This window comes from Pristiophorus japonicus, chromosome 1, assembly GCF_044704955.1.
Source record: "Pristiophorus japonicus isolate sPriJap1 chromosome 1, sPriJap1.hap1, whole genome shotgun sequence".
NCBI classification, from domain to species: Eukaryota; Metazoa; Chordata; class Chondrichthyes; family Pristiophoridae; genus Pristiophorus; species Pristiophorus japonicus.
The window spans coordinates 156,948,074-156,964,043 of NC_091977.1; positions in this window are offsets into that span (position 1 = coordinate 156,948,074).

Genomic DNA, 15,970 nt, shown 5'->3' on the forward strand with positions numbered 1-15,970 from the left:
ATTGAATGAATTTAAGACAGAGATAAACAGTTTCTTAACCGATAAGGGAATAAGGGATTATGGGGAGCGGGCAGGGAGGTGGACCTGAGTCCATGATCGGATCAGCTATGATCGTATTAAATGGCGGAGCAGGCGCGAGGGGCCGTTTGGCCTACTCCTGCTCTTATTTCTTATGTTCTTATGAGCGACTTAAAGGAATAGAGGTAAAGAGGCAGAGAGGTTTAAAGAGGAAATTACAGAGCTTAGGGCCTTTATAGCTGAAGACATGGTTGCTAATAATGGAGCGATGAACATTGGGGATATACAAGATGGCCAGAATTGGAGTAACGCAGAGATCTTGTAATGGTTGTCAGGCTGGACAAGTTTACAGAGATAGGAAGGGATGAGGCTATGGAGGGATTTGAAAATAAGGATGAGAATTTTTCAATCAAGGTGTTGCCGGACCGCGAACCAATATAGGTCAGCAAGCAGAAGGTGATGGGTGAAGGGGACGTGGTGCGAGTTACTGCAGTGACCAGCATCACTGTCCGTGAGAGAATTTCTAAGGCAGTCCATAAATTTGTATCAATCATAATATGTGCATTTTTATCCTGTCGTGTTCCTACCAGCATTATTGTGCAGCCACGTGTAAATTGTATTAGAACAAGTATTAGAAACCTTTTTCAATCAGAGCACCGATATCCATCTCTGTTGCACTTTCCATTGCTTTACGATTACATTGTCACTGTGGAGTCATTGTGCTAATGTTGTTTTGTGGCATTTAATGTATTTTTAAATGAACAGATCATGAGCTGAAAGATCAGTCTTCACTACTTTCTGTTACTGTGTGAATGTTGGACCTGATGATTGTAATGTCTCCCATGTTCCCAGCCCAACTACAGAAGGGTTATTAATCCCTGGGCAATGCTTCAGTCACATCAGGTGTAATCTCACAGTGCTGGTATGTTTCTCTGCTCAGTTTTATTTTTACTTTCGCATTTTTTCTCACACATATTATCAGTTGTGTTCAAAGCATCTAAATCCTGCTTTACAGTGTTTAAAATAAAATGTTTTTAAAATATGCTGTTAAATGATGATTTATAACAATCCAACGATTGAAGTGGTCTGTTGGTATCTAGGCAAAGGGAAGGCGGGTTGACTTTTGGAGTGGAGACACTGAGGTGAATTTTCAGGCCTTCTGTCTGACAGAAACAAGGCAGAAGTGCCCCCAAAATGGTGGGCAATAACATACTGCTTTGTTGCTGCCATTGTTTTGGCCACAACACTTCCACTAGACCTATTGCTGGGCACTGTGCCTGCTGTGTCCAGTATCAGTAAGTTCCTCATTATTTTTGTGGGGCCAGAAGGAGCAGGCTACTCAATACTACAGAAGCCTGGAGCCGTCAACCTGCCCTGGGGCACTCGATCACCACCACCCCCTCCTATTGTCAGTATAATATATGGCTCCATCTAGTGGACTACTGCTCCACATAGTGGAGCCATTGCATAGTGGAGACATCAGGTGACAGGTCACTTGACAAGTTCCTGAATTAAGAGCCATCTTATAAAAGTGTCTGTTGTGATGTCGTAAAGAATGTACCACATTGGCGATGAAGGATCGGATTCCTAGATACCCTAGCTGAAATTTTTGATGGTGGATGATTCCAGCCAAGAGAGACTATAGAGGTCCGTTGTGTTGCAGAACAACTAAAAATCCAAGGTATATTACAAGCACATTTGGCTGAACTGAAGAGTCCAGATGGCTGCGCCTATGGGAATAATAGGGCACTTGGATGCATTTCAACATGACCGAGAGACTTTCGGAGCTTATGTCGGGCAGCTAGAAATGTTTTTCACTGCAAATTGTATAATCGAAGTCCCCGATAATGAAAACTATAATCGGGTGGTGATGAAAGAAAACGGGCTATTTCCTGACTGAAGCAGGCCCCGAGGTGTATGAAACCCTGAAAAATGTGCTTGTTCCCATCAAGCCAAAGGACACATTACTTACAGAGATTCTCAGCACTACAGTCTTGAGCCCCTGGAAATTGCTGAAAGTTATCGTTTCAGAATACAAGATCAGTTAATTGACGAAAGTATCAGTGAGTACATTGCAGCATTAAAGAAGCTATCCATTCACTGTCATTTTGGAAACTTTCAGGACCGAGCATTGCGTGACCGCTTTGTTTGTGGGATGAATAATGATGAGATCAGAAAAAAGATGGTGACAACTCCTAACTTGACTTTTGATTTAACTTGTCAGATAGCTATGTCGATCGATATGGCCGACCGATACTCCCGCGATTTGTGAACCATTTTCAGTTGTCAGACAAGTGAGGTGAATTTCCTGCAGGTTAAAAGAAAAAGGCAGTTGGGCCCCATGGCCTCAGCAACTGGTCAAGTTAACAATACATTGAAGTCATGCTATCAGTATCTGGGACAACACATTGCTCAAAGTTGTCCATATATGAAAGCAGAGTGTTTCTTCTGCAGGAAAATTAGGCATCTTGCGAAGGCATGCTGACAGAAGAGTAAATCAACTTTGAATGCTAGAGATAGAAATCCCCAGAGACAACATAGCATGGAAGAGAAGCAACAGGGCGAAGAGATACACATCATCATAAGCACGAGGTTATCTAACAGCGATTCGTGAAGTATTGGCATCCAAGTAGATGTTGCAGGAACCAAGATACCCATGGAAATCAACACTGGTGCATCCGTGAGCAGAGTACCGGAATCGCTATTTCTCGACAAATTGCGTGATTCTCCATTGGAAGAAATCCAAGGTAGAGCTGCGAGGCTACTCAGGAGGGCACATCCCTGTGGTAGGGTAATATCACTGGACCGGTGAAATACAAGAATCAATTTCAGAGCTTGCCTCTCTTAGTAGTGGCAGGAGACAAGCCTGCCTTACTAGGTAGAAATTGGTTGGGATCACTGAAAACTGGATTGGAATGAGATTTTTTGTGGTGAAACGAGATTTGCATTGAAGAATGATGTCATCAAGAAGTATCCGAAGGTGTTCTGTGAAACAGGGAGTCCGACCCAAGGCTTCAAAGCGAGTGTCATGGTACAGAAGGACGCTAGACCAGTTTACGGCAAGCCACGTCCCATACCATATGCGCTCAAGGAGCGAATTGAGCAAGAACTCAAAAGAGTAGAGACTGAGATCATTATCTCTAAGATAGATCAATGTAATTGGGCTACACCCATTGTTGTTGTACCTAAGTCAGATAGTAAGGCAAGGTTGTGTGATGATTATAAAGTAACCGTAAGCCAGGTTCTAGAGGGTAATCTACCCAATACATTGCCAAATGTAGAAGATTTGTTCACATCGCTGACAGGTGGTCAGATCTTCTCAAAGTTGGATCTTACAAATGCCTACTTACAACTTGAACTAGATGAGTCCAAGTCATGCTTGACTATAAATACTCATCTAGGCCTATATCAATTTAATAGGCTATTATTTGGAGTGTCTTCCACCCCCACCATATTCCAAGGGGTGATGAACCAGATTTTGCAAGGTATTGAAGGGTTAGTATGTTATTTAGATGACATAGTCATTTCAGCACCAAACAGGAAAATCCATAATAGCGTGTTGAATGAAGTGCTCAAATGGCTAGAGATGCACAGAGTACGAGTGACTGCTCATACGTGTGAGTTATTTCAAAACTCAGTGGAGTACTTAGGGTACAGAGCAGACAAAGGTGGTTTACATCCAACAAGGAAAGCTGGATGCAATTAGAAATGCACCCACTCCCAAGAATGTCACTGAACTTCGATTATTTTTGGATCTTTTAAACTATTATGGGAAGTTCCGACCAAATTTGGATATAGTGTTACATACACTGAATGAGCTGTTGAAAAAACAGATCCATTGGAAGTGGTCAGAATAATGCGATCCAGCATTCAAGGAGTGTAAAAGCCAGTTGGTAGAGAGCACCACTAGCAAGTGATGACTCCCCATATGGAGTTGGGGCAGTGTTCTCTCATGTACTACTTCGTGGGGAGGAGAGACCAATTGCTTTTCCTTCACGCTCTTTCAGTGCCAATGAGCGTAATTATGCATAAATCAAAAGGGAAGCTTTGGCATTAATTTCTGGAGTCAAGAAGTTCCACAAATAATTGTATGGTCGTAAGTTTACCATCGTTGCGGGCCAAAAGCCCCTGACAGCAATCCTCTATCCAATGTCCCCAATTCCAACATTAGTTGCAGCCCGAATGCAGAGATGGGCTTTGATTTTGTCAGCATATACGTATGACATTGAGTACAGATGATCAGCTGATCACAGTAATGCTGATGCTATCTCTAGATTGACATCCCCATCACGTTACACCCAATAGAGAAGAAGTATTCGATTTTTCATACATTGTGAACTGTCAGTCACAGCTGAAGACATTGGTAGAGCAACCAAATGTGACCCAGTTATGTCAAAGTTGTATGATTAGAAACATAGAAACATAGAAAATAGGTGCAGGAGTAGGCCATTCATCCCTTCGAGCCTGTACCGCCATTCAATAAGATCATGGCTGATCATTCCCTCAGTACCCCTTTCCTGCTTTCTCTCCATACCCCTTGATCCCCTTAGCAGTAAGGGCCATATCTAACTCCCTCTTGAATATATCCAATGAACTGGCATCAACAACTCTCTGCGACAGGGAATTCCATAGGTTACCAACTCTCTGAGTGAAGAAGTTTCTCCTCATCTCAGTCCTAAATGGCCTACCCCTTATCCTAAGACTATATCCCCTGGTTCTGGACTTCCCCAACATCGGGAACATTCTTCCCGCATCTAACCTGTCCAGTACCGTCAGAATCTTATACGTTTCTATGAGATCCCCTCTCATCCTTCTAAACTCCAATTAATAAAGGCCCAATTGATCCAGTCTCTCTTCATATGACAGTCCAGCCATCCTGGGAATGAGCCTGGTGAACCTTCGCTGCACTCCCTCAATAGCAAGAACGTCCTTCCTCAGATTAGGAGACCAAAACTGAACACAATATTCCAGGTGAGGCCTCACTCAGGCCTTGTACAACTGCAGTAAGACCTCCCTGCTCCTATAGTCAAATTCCCTAGCTATGAAGGCCAACATTTGCCTTCTTCACCGCCTGCTGCACCTGCATGCCCACTTTCATTGACTGATGAACCATGACACCCAGGTCTCGTTGCACCTCCTCTTTCCCTAATCTGCCGCCATTCAGATAATATTCTGCCTCCGTGTTTTTGCTCCCAAAATGGATAACCTCACATTTATCCACATTATACTGCATCTGCCATGCATTTGCCCACTCACCTAACCTGTCCAAGTCACTCTTGCAGCCTCTTAGCATCCTCCTCACAGCTCACACCGCCACTCAGTTTAGTGTCATCCGCAAACTTGGAGATATTACACTCAATTCCTTCAGCTACATCGCAAATGGCTGGTCAAACCAGGTATCAGAGAAAGATATTCATCCATACTTTGTTTGTATCATGTGGGCTGCAAAAGTAGTTATTCCAAATAAATTCAGGTCCAAATTATTAGGAGATCTTCATGACCAGCACCTGGGAATGTGCTTGACCAAGAGTTTTGCACGCAGTTACTTATGGTAGGCAGGTCTAGATAAAGATCTAGAGTACATCGTTAATCAGTGTACAACATGTCAATCGCTAAGCAAGAAACTACCATCAATACCATTAGAGCCATAGAAACGACCTCCCAGGGTGTGGCAAAGGTTACATATTGATTTTGCTGAGCTAGAAGGACAACAATTGTTCATTGTTAGTAATAGTCATTCAAAGTGGGTAGAGGTGTTTCCGATGCGGAAAATAACAACAAGTAAAACACTAGACAATTTGCGAAGATTATTTTCTTCATGTGGCCTCCTAGAAGAAATGGTGTCTGATAATTCACCACAATTTTGTTCAGAAGAATTTGCACAGTTCACGAGCAGAAACATACCAACGTTCCACCGTACCACCTTGCTTCAAATGGTGCAGCAGAGCGCAGATTAAAAATTGTAAAACGTGCTCTCATCAAACAAATGTTGGATCCAAATCCAAAGAAACAACAGTTATCATTGGACCACAAATTGGCTAATTTTCTAATTACTTATCATAATACTCCTCATTAAACTACTGGTAGAACACCAGCAGAGTTGTTTCTCAAACCACAGCCACAAACCAGGTTCTCGTTGTTAAAGCCAAACTTGGCACAGTCCGTAGAAGAGAAACAATTAAGACAGAAAGAGAATCATGATGGAGGTAGAGTAAGAGAAAGAAGTATGAAATTAAATCAGAAAATCAGAAGGTGAGTGTGAAGAACCATCAACATAAATGATTAACGTGGTTACCAGGAAGAATAGTGAAGAGTTGTGATCCTCGCACATATTTGGTCGAGATGTTTGACCATGGACAGGTTAGGTTTGTTCACATTGATCATATTTTACCTACAGATGTGGAAGGAGTTGAAAGTTGGAATGATTTGATTATTTCTGACTCATTAGATAGTCTTATTACAACTACAGTACCACTAGCATATCAAATATTCTTGAAACAAGTTGAAGAGAAAATCAGAATTTAATTCTGAGTCCGAGTCAGTCTGAAGTTGTAGAAACTTTCCTCAGGCTCAGCCTGGAATGAGTCAAAGTTCGACACCACGTTTGGAAAGTTCTGTTCAAGGAAGGTATCCTCTTCGATACAGAAAACAAGTGGTTAAGCTTGTTTTGTAAATATGGCAAAATAAGTCCATATCATTTGTTATGTATAACCATGCAAGTTATGTCTGATGATTGTTTGTTATAATTAATTCTTCATAAAGGAGGGAGAAATGTAATATGTAGCTCTATCTCGTGGACTACTGCTCCATCTAGTGGACTACTGTGGTAATACAGGCATTGCTGTAAATACAATAAAGACATCAGGTGACAGGTCACCTGACAATTTTTTGTGTTAAGAGCCATCTTGTAAAAGTATGTGTTGTGATGTCATAAAAAATATGCCACAGTCAGTGCTGCTGAAGGTCTGAGCCCATCGTATTAACCTATATAATCCCTTTTCAGGACTGGTGGATTCACTGAGGTAGATTTGAACTTCCGCTGATAGCATATTGGCAATAGCAGAATAGCTGTACACCCTGCTGGATTTTTCTTTCCACTGTGTTTTATTACCATTTTCCGTTTTATTTCAATTTAATATTGTCTGAATGCTGCCGTGCCTTTCACCCTGACACTATCTATACATTCTTTTGTCATCTTAACATTATTTGAAGATATTATCTGACATTTTTCTATTAAGCAGTATGGAGGTCATTCATTACTCCTTCTGTGATTGGTGTATATGCTGATTCTCTCCCTCTCCCCTCCCTTTTTTCCTTCCACATTTTCCCACCCTTTCTGTTCATCTTTTAGCCTTCCGTCCTGATGAAGGGTTATCCACCCAAAACATCATAAGCTGTCTTTTCTTTTTTGACAGATGTTGACTGACCTTCTGTGTATTTCCAACATTGCCTCATTAACATTTTTTATTATTGAAGGTGTTGTTTCCCAACTCCTGAGTGAATTTTGGAACTTTGAAACATGTATGTTCTGTCAGTACCTTCATGCCGTACATCACTATCAGCTTAATTGTCTCTGCTGTACTTGATATATATTCTACATAATAATAGTAAGAAAGGATCCTCTTAATATATCTGTTTTTTAACTGCTTGTTTATTTACTCCACATTCCCCCTCTCTAGGCACTACTATCTCTGCACCTTATGCAGCTGAAGAGATCATCTGACTTTCAGATTTCAAGGAGAAGCTACAACAATGCTGCAAGCTGACCTTCCCTGGGATTTTCCCACCTTCCTGTGGGGCAGCACATTGGTAGCATGTCTAAGATCAGACACTCAACACGTGGGAAGTCACAGCCAATAATGCCAAAACTCAGGCATGCCAGAACTCTAAAGCTTTCCATGAGTATGTTGTTCAGTGGGTTTGATTTTAAGCCAACTCGTCCAGTGTAAATGGGTGGTGGTGGCCTGGAAATGCTGTTGGATCACTTGCCGTACCATTTACACTGGCTCTGCGGCTGCATCATGCAAGGGGCCTTTCGATGGGATGGGCCTGTTTGCAGTGGCAGGTACTTTAAGTGTGCAAATCAGGGTCCTCTTATGATGCACATAGGACCCCGAATGCAATTCTGAGGAACAAATGGGTGGACGCTCCGATCATTCATCCCAGGTGCTAATTTCAAAAATGGCCCCAAATCTTTTTGGACTTCATTTTTGTGGGCAGGAATAGCGGAAGGTCTCCTATGGGCTTCACAAAAATATTGTGGGTCGCCGCCATCTCAGGTTTGCCCTCTTTTGCGATTGGTTCCCTGCCCCCACTCACACCAGCAGGTATCCTCCACTGACCAATGGATGAGCTGAAGAAGGATATCCGTTCAGGGCGTGAGGCTCGCCAGGGTCATGCCAATGAGGCCCGAGACGAAAAATGGCTCTGGCCTTGCTGCCAGCCCAATGAGCCAGTAGCCACCAGGCTTCGCCAATCGGATGCCCAAAGGTCAAATTCTACCCCAGTTTTTGTCAAATACATCATGCAACATATATTGTAGTTTGCAACATATATAGATATATTGGGGAAGTCATTTACTCTGTGAGGGCTACTGATGCTCATGAATCAGTTTCACTTAATTCTTGTAGCTTACAATTTCATCCAAACTACTCGATTGAATTACTACCTATGACTCACAGCCATCGATCTGTTATCCTATATGTATTATCTTATTTCCCTACAACAGAAAGTCAAGTAAAAGTTCATGTCACTGCCCTTTGAGTCAGATGATATAGCATTTAATTTGACACAGCAGTGGTGCAGTGGCACAGTATGTTTGAATACCAAGGTCAAGCACTGCAGCAGCAAGGCTTGCAGCTTTGATCCCTTATGCCTTTGAGTTGCTGAGCTCTGCCATACTGGCGAAAGCACACAGCAGAAGCTAAGCACCTCGACAAGTGGGAGTGAAAATTAGAGAGTGAGTCATAGCTGGACTAGAACCGCACGCCTAATTCAAATGGCTACTGTGGGGATTTTATAGCAAGTCACCTACCTGTTCTCTCCATCGCAGAGAGACAGAGGGACTGGGGAGAAAACAGAAAGATTCAGACATCCTTACTAAAACCATAAGGAAATATATTATTAGTAATGCAGTTTTGTGGTCTTAAATGCCCTCTGTCATTGCACATTTTGATTTAGATTTAGCTCACACTCTCCTCCCAATTTGCATATGTGCTTTAATTTCTGGGGTGCCATTAAGAAGAAAGCAGAGGTTGCATTATTGTTGTGCCTGAGGTGCTGATACCAATATTTTTTATTGAAGCTTAGGTAGGATATTCACCATCGCTCTTTTGAATGGAATAAATACCCACATTTTGTTTGCTTTCTCTCTTTGGGCTAAAATTCGGGTGTTTTACACCACCTGTTACCGGCAAAATTTTGCAAAAAGACAGCAGTGGCCACTCTTTCATCAGCGTCCCACAACACCGCCATTTTCTGAGAGCCGGCAGCGCTGCCCGTGAAAGGGATGGCCGTGGAAATTTAAATTAGGGAGGGGGTGACGTCTGTTGGTGTGCAACGCCTACTTAACGTCACCTCAGCAAACTTCGACCTCAGCGCTGTGTCCTACGCTCACCATGAAAACACAGCATTCAGCAGACTGACAGAGACGCTGTCAGCATCTCTTAAAGGGACACACAGATCTTTTAGATAAGTTTGCATTTAAGCTTTTGGGCTATATGGTTTTAGATTTTATTGAAGTAGTGGCTTGCTGCAATATATGTTAAAAGATTTTTTAAGTGTATAAGGAATGCTGCTGGATGCTTGCATGGCCTCGGATGGTAAAGGAAGGCCTCTGAGAACATAGAAAATGCTGCAAATACTCAGCAGGTCAGGCAATATCCGTGGAGAGAGAAACAGAGTTCACGTCTCAGGTCAAGATGCTGACTGACCTGCTGAGTATTTCTAACATTTTCAGCTTTTATTTCAGATTTATAGCATCTTCCCTCAGAAGGAAGAGGAAGATGCAGAAGGGGAGGATGCAGAAGAAAGGAGGCAACCCATACAGCCTATTTCTGGCCTGGATATCTGGGATGGAATCATCTGCCTATGGTACCAATGACCACAATCCCAATTCCCTTTCAGCATTTGTCCTACAACTTACCTTCCCTCTGTTATTGACCATCACAATGTCCTCTTGGCCAATATGCTGAAATAAAAGCCTCCACAAAGCAAACTTTCCAATCCAACTATATACTTCTATCCATCCAATATGACATCAAAAAATCAACTTATCACCCTGATGCATTCACTTAATGATAGTCTTGTGTGTGCCTTTGCCTATCCTACCGATGTCATGCAATGCTACCCCACTGGCTGCAGCATGGCTGATGGAAGGCTGCTGACTTTCAGTGGGAGGCACTGCAAATGGCCTTGCTATTTGACCTTGAGAATCTGGTGACTGGGAGTGTCAAATCGAGTGATGATGTTTCTTCTTCTTCTTCACTCTCCTCTCCCTCTTCCTGGTCAACCACTGGCTGGGCAGGCTGTGTTTCTTGAAATGAGCAAGGCACAAGGGCGAAGTTATGGTAAGGGGATGGCAAGAAAGCAAGAGCTGCATGCGAGAAGGAGGATAACGTATGATGACACTAGCATCTTTATCCTTTCAGCCTCACCACTGGCCAAGGGCGCAGCCATGCCCCTGCCAAGAATGGCCTGCACTGTTGCCTCCAAGGGGGTGAGGTGAAGCTAGGAATGGGAAGTGTGCCTTGTGATTGGCACAGCTTGTTGGTGGGTGAGTGTTTGGCGGGAGGGGAGGGAAGGCGGAAGTCTTTCATTGAGAACTGTGTGAGGCTAGTGGTGCAGTTGGTAGGAGACAGCTTTTGAAGGTGCATTCACTGACCTTGATCAGTGCTCTGAGGTCAAGAACCTCCTTTGGGCACCAGAGCTAGGTGGTGGGTGCAATACTGCTGGCAGTGACAGCCTCAGTGATGTGGTCCCATATCGTTCTTTCTGATGGATCTCTTGGCCCCTGTGGATAGAGGACCTCTCTTGCAGTGTTGACCCCCTGCACAAAGCTGGAGTGCTGCGTGCGAGACCCTGGGTGTCTCTTCCCTGGCTTGCTGAGCCATTTGTGTTAGTGCTGAAGCAATTTTCTCATTTTTTGAGGTGCGGAAGGGAATTCAGCTGTAAGAGCTAAAGACTCCCACTTGGGAATAATTTTTCAAATATAATTTTTTTTTAAAAGACTGTAGAGCTGTAAGGGCTGAAATCTGCACTTTTTTTTACTTCATTTTTATTTTTATCAGTTCAGAAGGCATTGCCCTTTTAAACAAATGACAATGCATTGCCTTTTTAATATCCCACAATGCCTTGTGAAATCATTGCCTCACTTTCAGAGGCTGTTGGAAGATGCAACGCCGCCTCTGGATGCTACATTCTGGACAGGTGCTGGGGCGTTACATCATGAGTTTAGCGCTTGGTTATTAGTCCGTAAGACAAGGTCCTCCACCAGCCTGTCACCGCTGCACAGCACTTCCCTCCAATCATCAAGATCCACAGCATGGCCCTGAACAACATGGACCATTTCCCATATCTCGGGAGCCTTTTATCAACAAAGGCAGACATTGACGCGGAGATTCAGCATCGCCTCCAGTGTGCCAGTGCAGCCTTCGGCCATCTGAGGAAAAGAGTGTTTGAAGACCAGGTCCTCAAATCTACCACCAAGCTCATGGTTTACAGGGCTGTATTAATACCCCCCCTCCTGTATTGATCTGAGGCATGGACGATGTATAGAAGGCATCTCAAGTCGCTGGAGATATATCACCAACGATGTCTCCGCAAGATCCTGCAAATCCCCTGGGAGGACAGGCACACCAACATCAGTGTCCTCGATCAGGCTAACATCCCCAGTATTGAAGCACTGACCACACTCGATCAGCTTCGCTGAGCAGGCCACATAGTACGCATGCCAGATACGAGACTCCCGCAACAAATGCTTTATGTGGAGCTCCTTCATGGTAAACGAGCCAAAGGAGGGCAGCGGAAACGTTATAAGGACACTCTCAAAGCCTCCCTGGTAAAGTGCGACATCACCACTGACACCTGGGAGACCCTGGCCGCAGACCGCCCGAGGTGGAGAAAGTACATCCGGGAGGGCATTGAGCTCTTCGAGTCTCAACGCAAAGAGCGTGAAGAGGCCAAGCGCAGGCAGCGGAAGGAGCGCGCAGCAAACCAGCCCCACCCACCCTTTCCCTCGACAAATGTCTGTCCCACCTGTAACTGGGTCTGTGGCTCTTGTATCGGACTGTTCAGCCATCAAATAACTCATTTTGGGAGTGGAAGCAAGTCCTCCTCGATTCTGAGGGACTGTCTATGATGATGATGATGACTAGTCAGTAGTTCCCAGCGGCAATTTTTAATTCCTACCAGCGGCAATATTTTCGATGGCCGTTAACCCGCGACTGCAGTGGCACCGGCAGGTTTTGTGTCCCACTCGAATCTCTAGATCCTAATCTCTCTCTCTCACACTCATTTTAAACACATTAACATACAGCTGGCTATAGATTTGCATATTTCCATAAAATGTTTGTTGTCAGAAAATACTAGAAAGCCTTAAGGCATTATTTTCAGCCCCTGCCACACACTCCAGTGATTCCATTCCCCTCCCTAGGCACTATCTCAGCAACCTCGGTTGCCATATTGGCTTTGGGGGTCAGTGTTGACAGGGGTTTCCAGAGCATCTCATCACACTGTTTTCGAGCAGAACCACAGGAGTGACGAGGCGCAGTTCCAGGACAGTGGCCTTGGCTCTACTCCATGGGAGAGGCACCTGCTGTTACCTCTCAGGCTGACAGCATGCCTGAACCCCACCACCCACGCTGCCCAGTGCCCATGGTAGTGCCACACAGCCAGCTGGGCCAAACTGCCCTAGCCCACTCTGAGATGCTGCAGTCTGCAGATGGACCTTCAAGACTCAGAGACAGGAAAAAGTATTTCAGCGACTGTCAAGGGGGCTCATTTGCCTCCAAATAAACCACGTCGCAAAACGGGAAAAAAACACAGTACTGAACACAGCATCCATCATGTAAGTGTAAAAGGCAAACAGATTTCTGCAACCAATTCAGAAGCAACAAAACCAAGCATTATTCAAAAAGTTAAAAAGAAACACCCTTCTTGACAATCCGAGCCTGTCCGTTTAAGACAGACAGCCCTTAAATGACAGCTCAAGAAGTTATAGCACCACATTTTTAAGGGGGCTGTCTGCCCTTGATGCACACCCAACAATATTTCTGTACAAAGGCATCTGACGCATGATTGCATGAGATTTATATTGCTGCACCCTCTGCAGGCCCAGTGCGGTGCAGACACTGGTAAAGCCTTGGAGAAGGTTTGGATGCAGTGCGATTTAGGTGCAGAACAGTTTGTTGCATCTGTTTCTTAGCTATTTGGGATTAGAGCAGTGCAAAATCAGTCCTGTTTTCAATCACACCCACCTGTACCTAACGAAGGGAGAGAGGTATAAGAACATAACAAATAGGAGCAGGAGTCGGCCACTTGACTTCTCGAGCCTGCTCTGCCATTTAATGCCTGATCTGATCATGGACTCAGTTCCACTTCCCTGCCTGCTCCCTTTAACCTTTTGCTCCCTTATCGCTCAAAAATCTGCCTATCTCCGCCTTAAATATATTTAATGACCCAGCTGCCACAGCTCTCTAGAGCAGAGAATTCCACAGATTTACAACCCTCTGAGAGAAGAAATTCCTCCTCACCTCAGTTTTAAATGGCCGGCCCCTTATTCTGAGACTATGCTACCTAGTTTTAGTTTCCCCTATGAGTCCTCTCATTTTCTTATATGTTTCGATAAAATCATCTCTCATTCTTCTGAACTACAATGTGTATAGTCCCAACCTATTATCTTCATAAGTCAAACCCCTCATCTCGAGAATCAACCTAGTGAACGTTCTCTGAACAGCCTCCAATGCAAATATAGCCTTCCTTAAATACGGAGACCAAAACTGCACGCAGTTCTCCAGGTGTGGCCTCACCAATACCCTGTACAGTTGTAGCATGACATCTCTGCTTGTATACTCTGTCCCCCTTGCAATAAAGGCCAACATTCCATTTGCCTTGCTGATTAATTGCTGTACCTGCATACTAACTTTTTGTGTTTCATGCACAAGGACCTCCAGGTTCCTCTGTATTGAAGCACTTTGCAATTTTTCTCCATTTAAATTATAATTTGCTTTTCTATTTTTTCTGCCAAAGTGGATAATCTCACATTTTCGTACATCATACTCCATCTGCCAAATTTTTGCCCACTCACTTAACCTGTCTATATCCCTTTGCAGATTTTTTGTGTCCTCCTCACAATTTGCTTTCCCACCCATTTTTGTACCATCAGCAAACTTGGCTACGTTACACTCGGTCCCTTCATCCAAGTCATTAATATAGATTGTAAATAGTTAAGGCCCCAGCACCGATCCCTGCGGCACCCCACTCGTTGCCAACCGGAAAATGACCCGTTTCTCCTGACTCTCTGTTTTCTGTTAGTTAACCAATCCTCAATCCATGCTAATATATTACCCCCAACCCTGCAAACTTTTATCTTGTGCAGTAACCTTTTATGTGGCACCTTAACGAATGCCTTCTGGAAATCCAAATACACCACATCCATTAGTTCCCCTTTATCCACCCTGTTCGTTAAATCCTCAAAGAATTCCAGCAAATTTGTCAAACATGATTTCCCTTTAATAAAACCATGCTGACTCTGCTTGATTGAATTATGCTTTTCAAATGTTCTGCTACTGCTTTCTTAATAATGGACTCCAGCATTTTCCCAATGACAGATGTTAGGCTTCTGTCTTCTATAATCCTGCTTCTGTGTGCCTCATTTTTTAAATAAGGGCGTTATATTTGCTGTTTTCCAATCCGCCGGGACCGCCCCAGAATTTTGGTAGATTACAACCAATGCATCCACTATCTCTACAGCCACTTCTTTTAGGACCCTAGGATGCAAGCCATCAGGTTCAGGGGACTTGTCCACCTTTAGTCCCATTATTTTACCGAGTACTACTTCTTCAGTGATAGTGATTGTATTAAGTTCCTCCCTCCCTATAGCCCCTTGATTATCCACTATTGGGATATTTTTAGTGCATTCTACCATGAAGACTGATACAAAATATTTGTTGAAAGTCTCTGCCATTTCCCTGTTCCCCATTTTTAATTCCCCAGTCTCATCCTTTAGGGGACCAACATTTACTTTAGCAACTCTTTTCCTTTTTATGTACCTATAAAAACTCTGACTATCTGTTTTGATATTTCATGCTAGTTTACTTTCATAATCTATCTTCCCTCTCTTAATTATTTTTTTAGTCGTTCTTTGCTGGCTTTTAAAAGTTTCCCAATCATCTGGCCTCCCACTAGTCTTGGCCACATTGTATGCCCTTGTTTTCAATTTGATACCATCCCTTATTTCCTTAGTTAGCCATGGATGGTTATCCCTTCTCTTACAGCCTTTCCTTCTTATTGGGATACATTTTTGTTGAGAGTTATGAAATATCTCCTTAAATGTCTGCCACTTCTCTTCAACCGTCCCACTCTGTAATCTATTTTCCCAGTCCACTTTAGCTAACTCTGCCTTCATACCTTTGTAGTCTCCTTTATTTAAGGTTATGACACTAGTTAGTGATCCAACTTTCTCACCCTCGATCTGAATTTGAAATTCAACCATATTATGGTCACTCATTCCTCGAGGATCCTTAACTAGGAGGTCGTTTATTAATCCTGTTTCATTACCAGATCTAAGATAGCCTGCTCCCTGATTGGTTCTGCAATGTACTGGTCAAAGAAACTATCGCGGATACACTCTATGAACTCTTACTCAAGGCTACCCTGGCCAATTTTCTTTGTCCAATCAATATGAAGGTTAAAATCGCCCAATGATTATTGTTGTTCCTTTTTTACAAGCCTC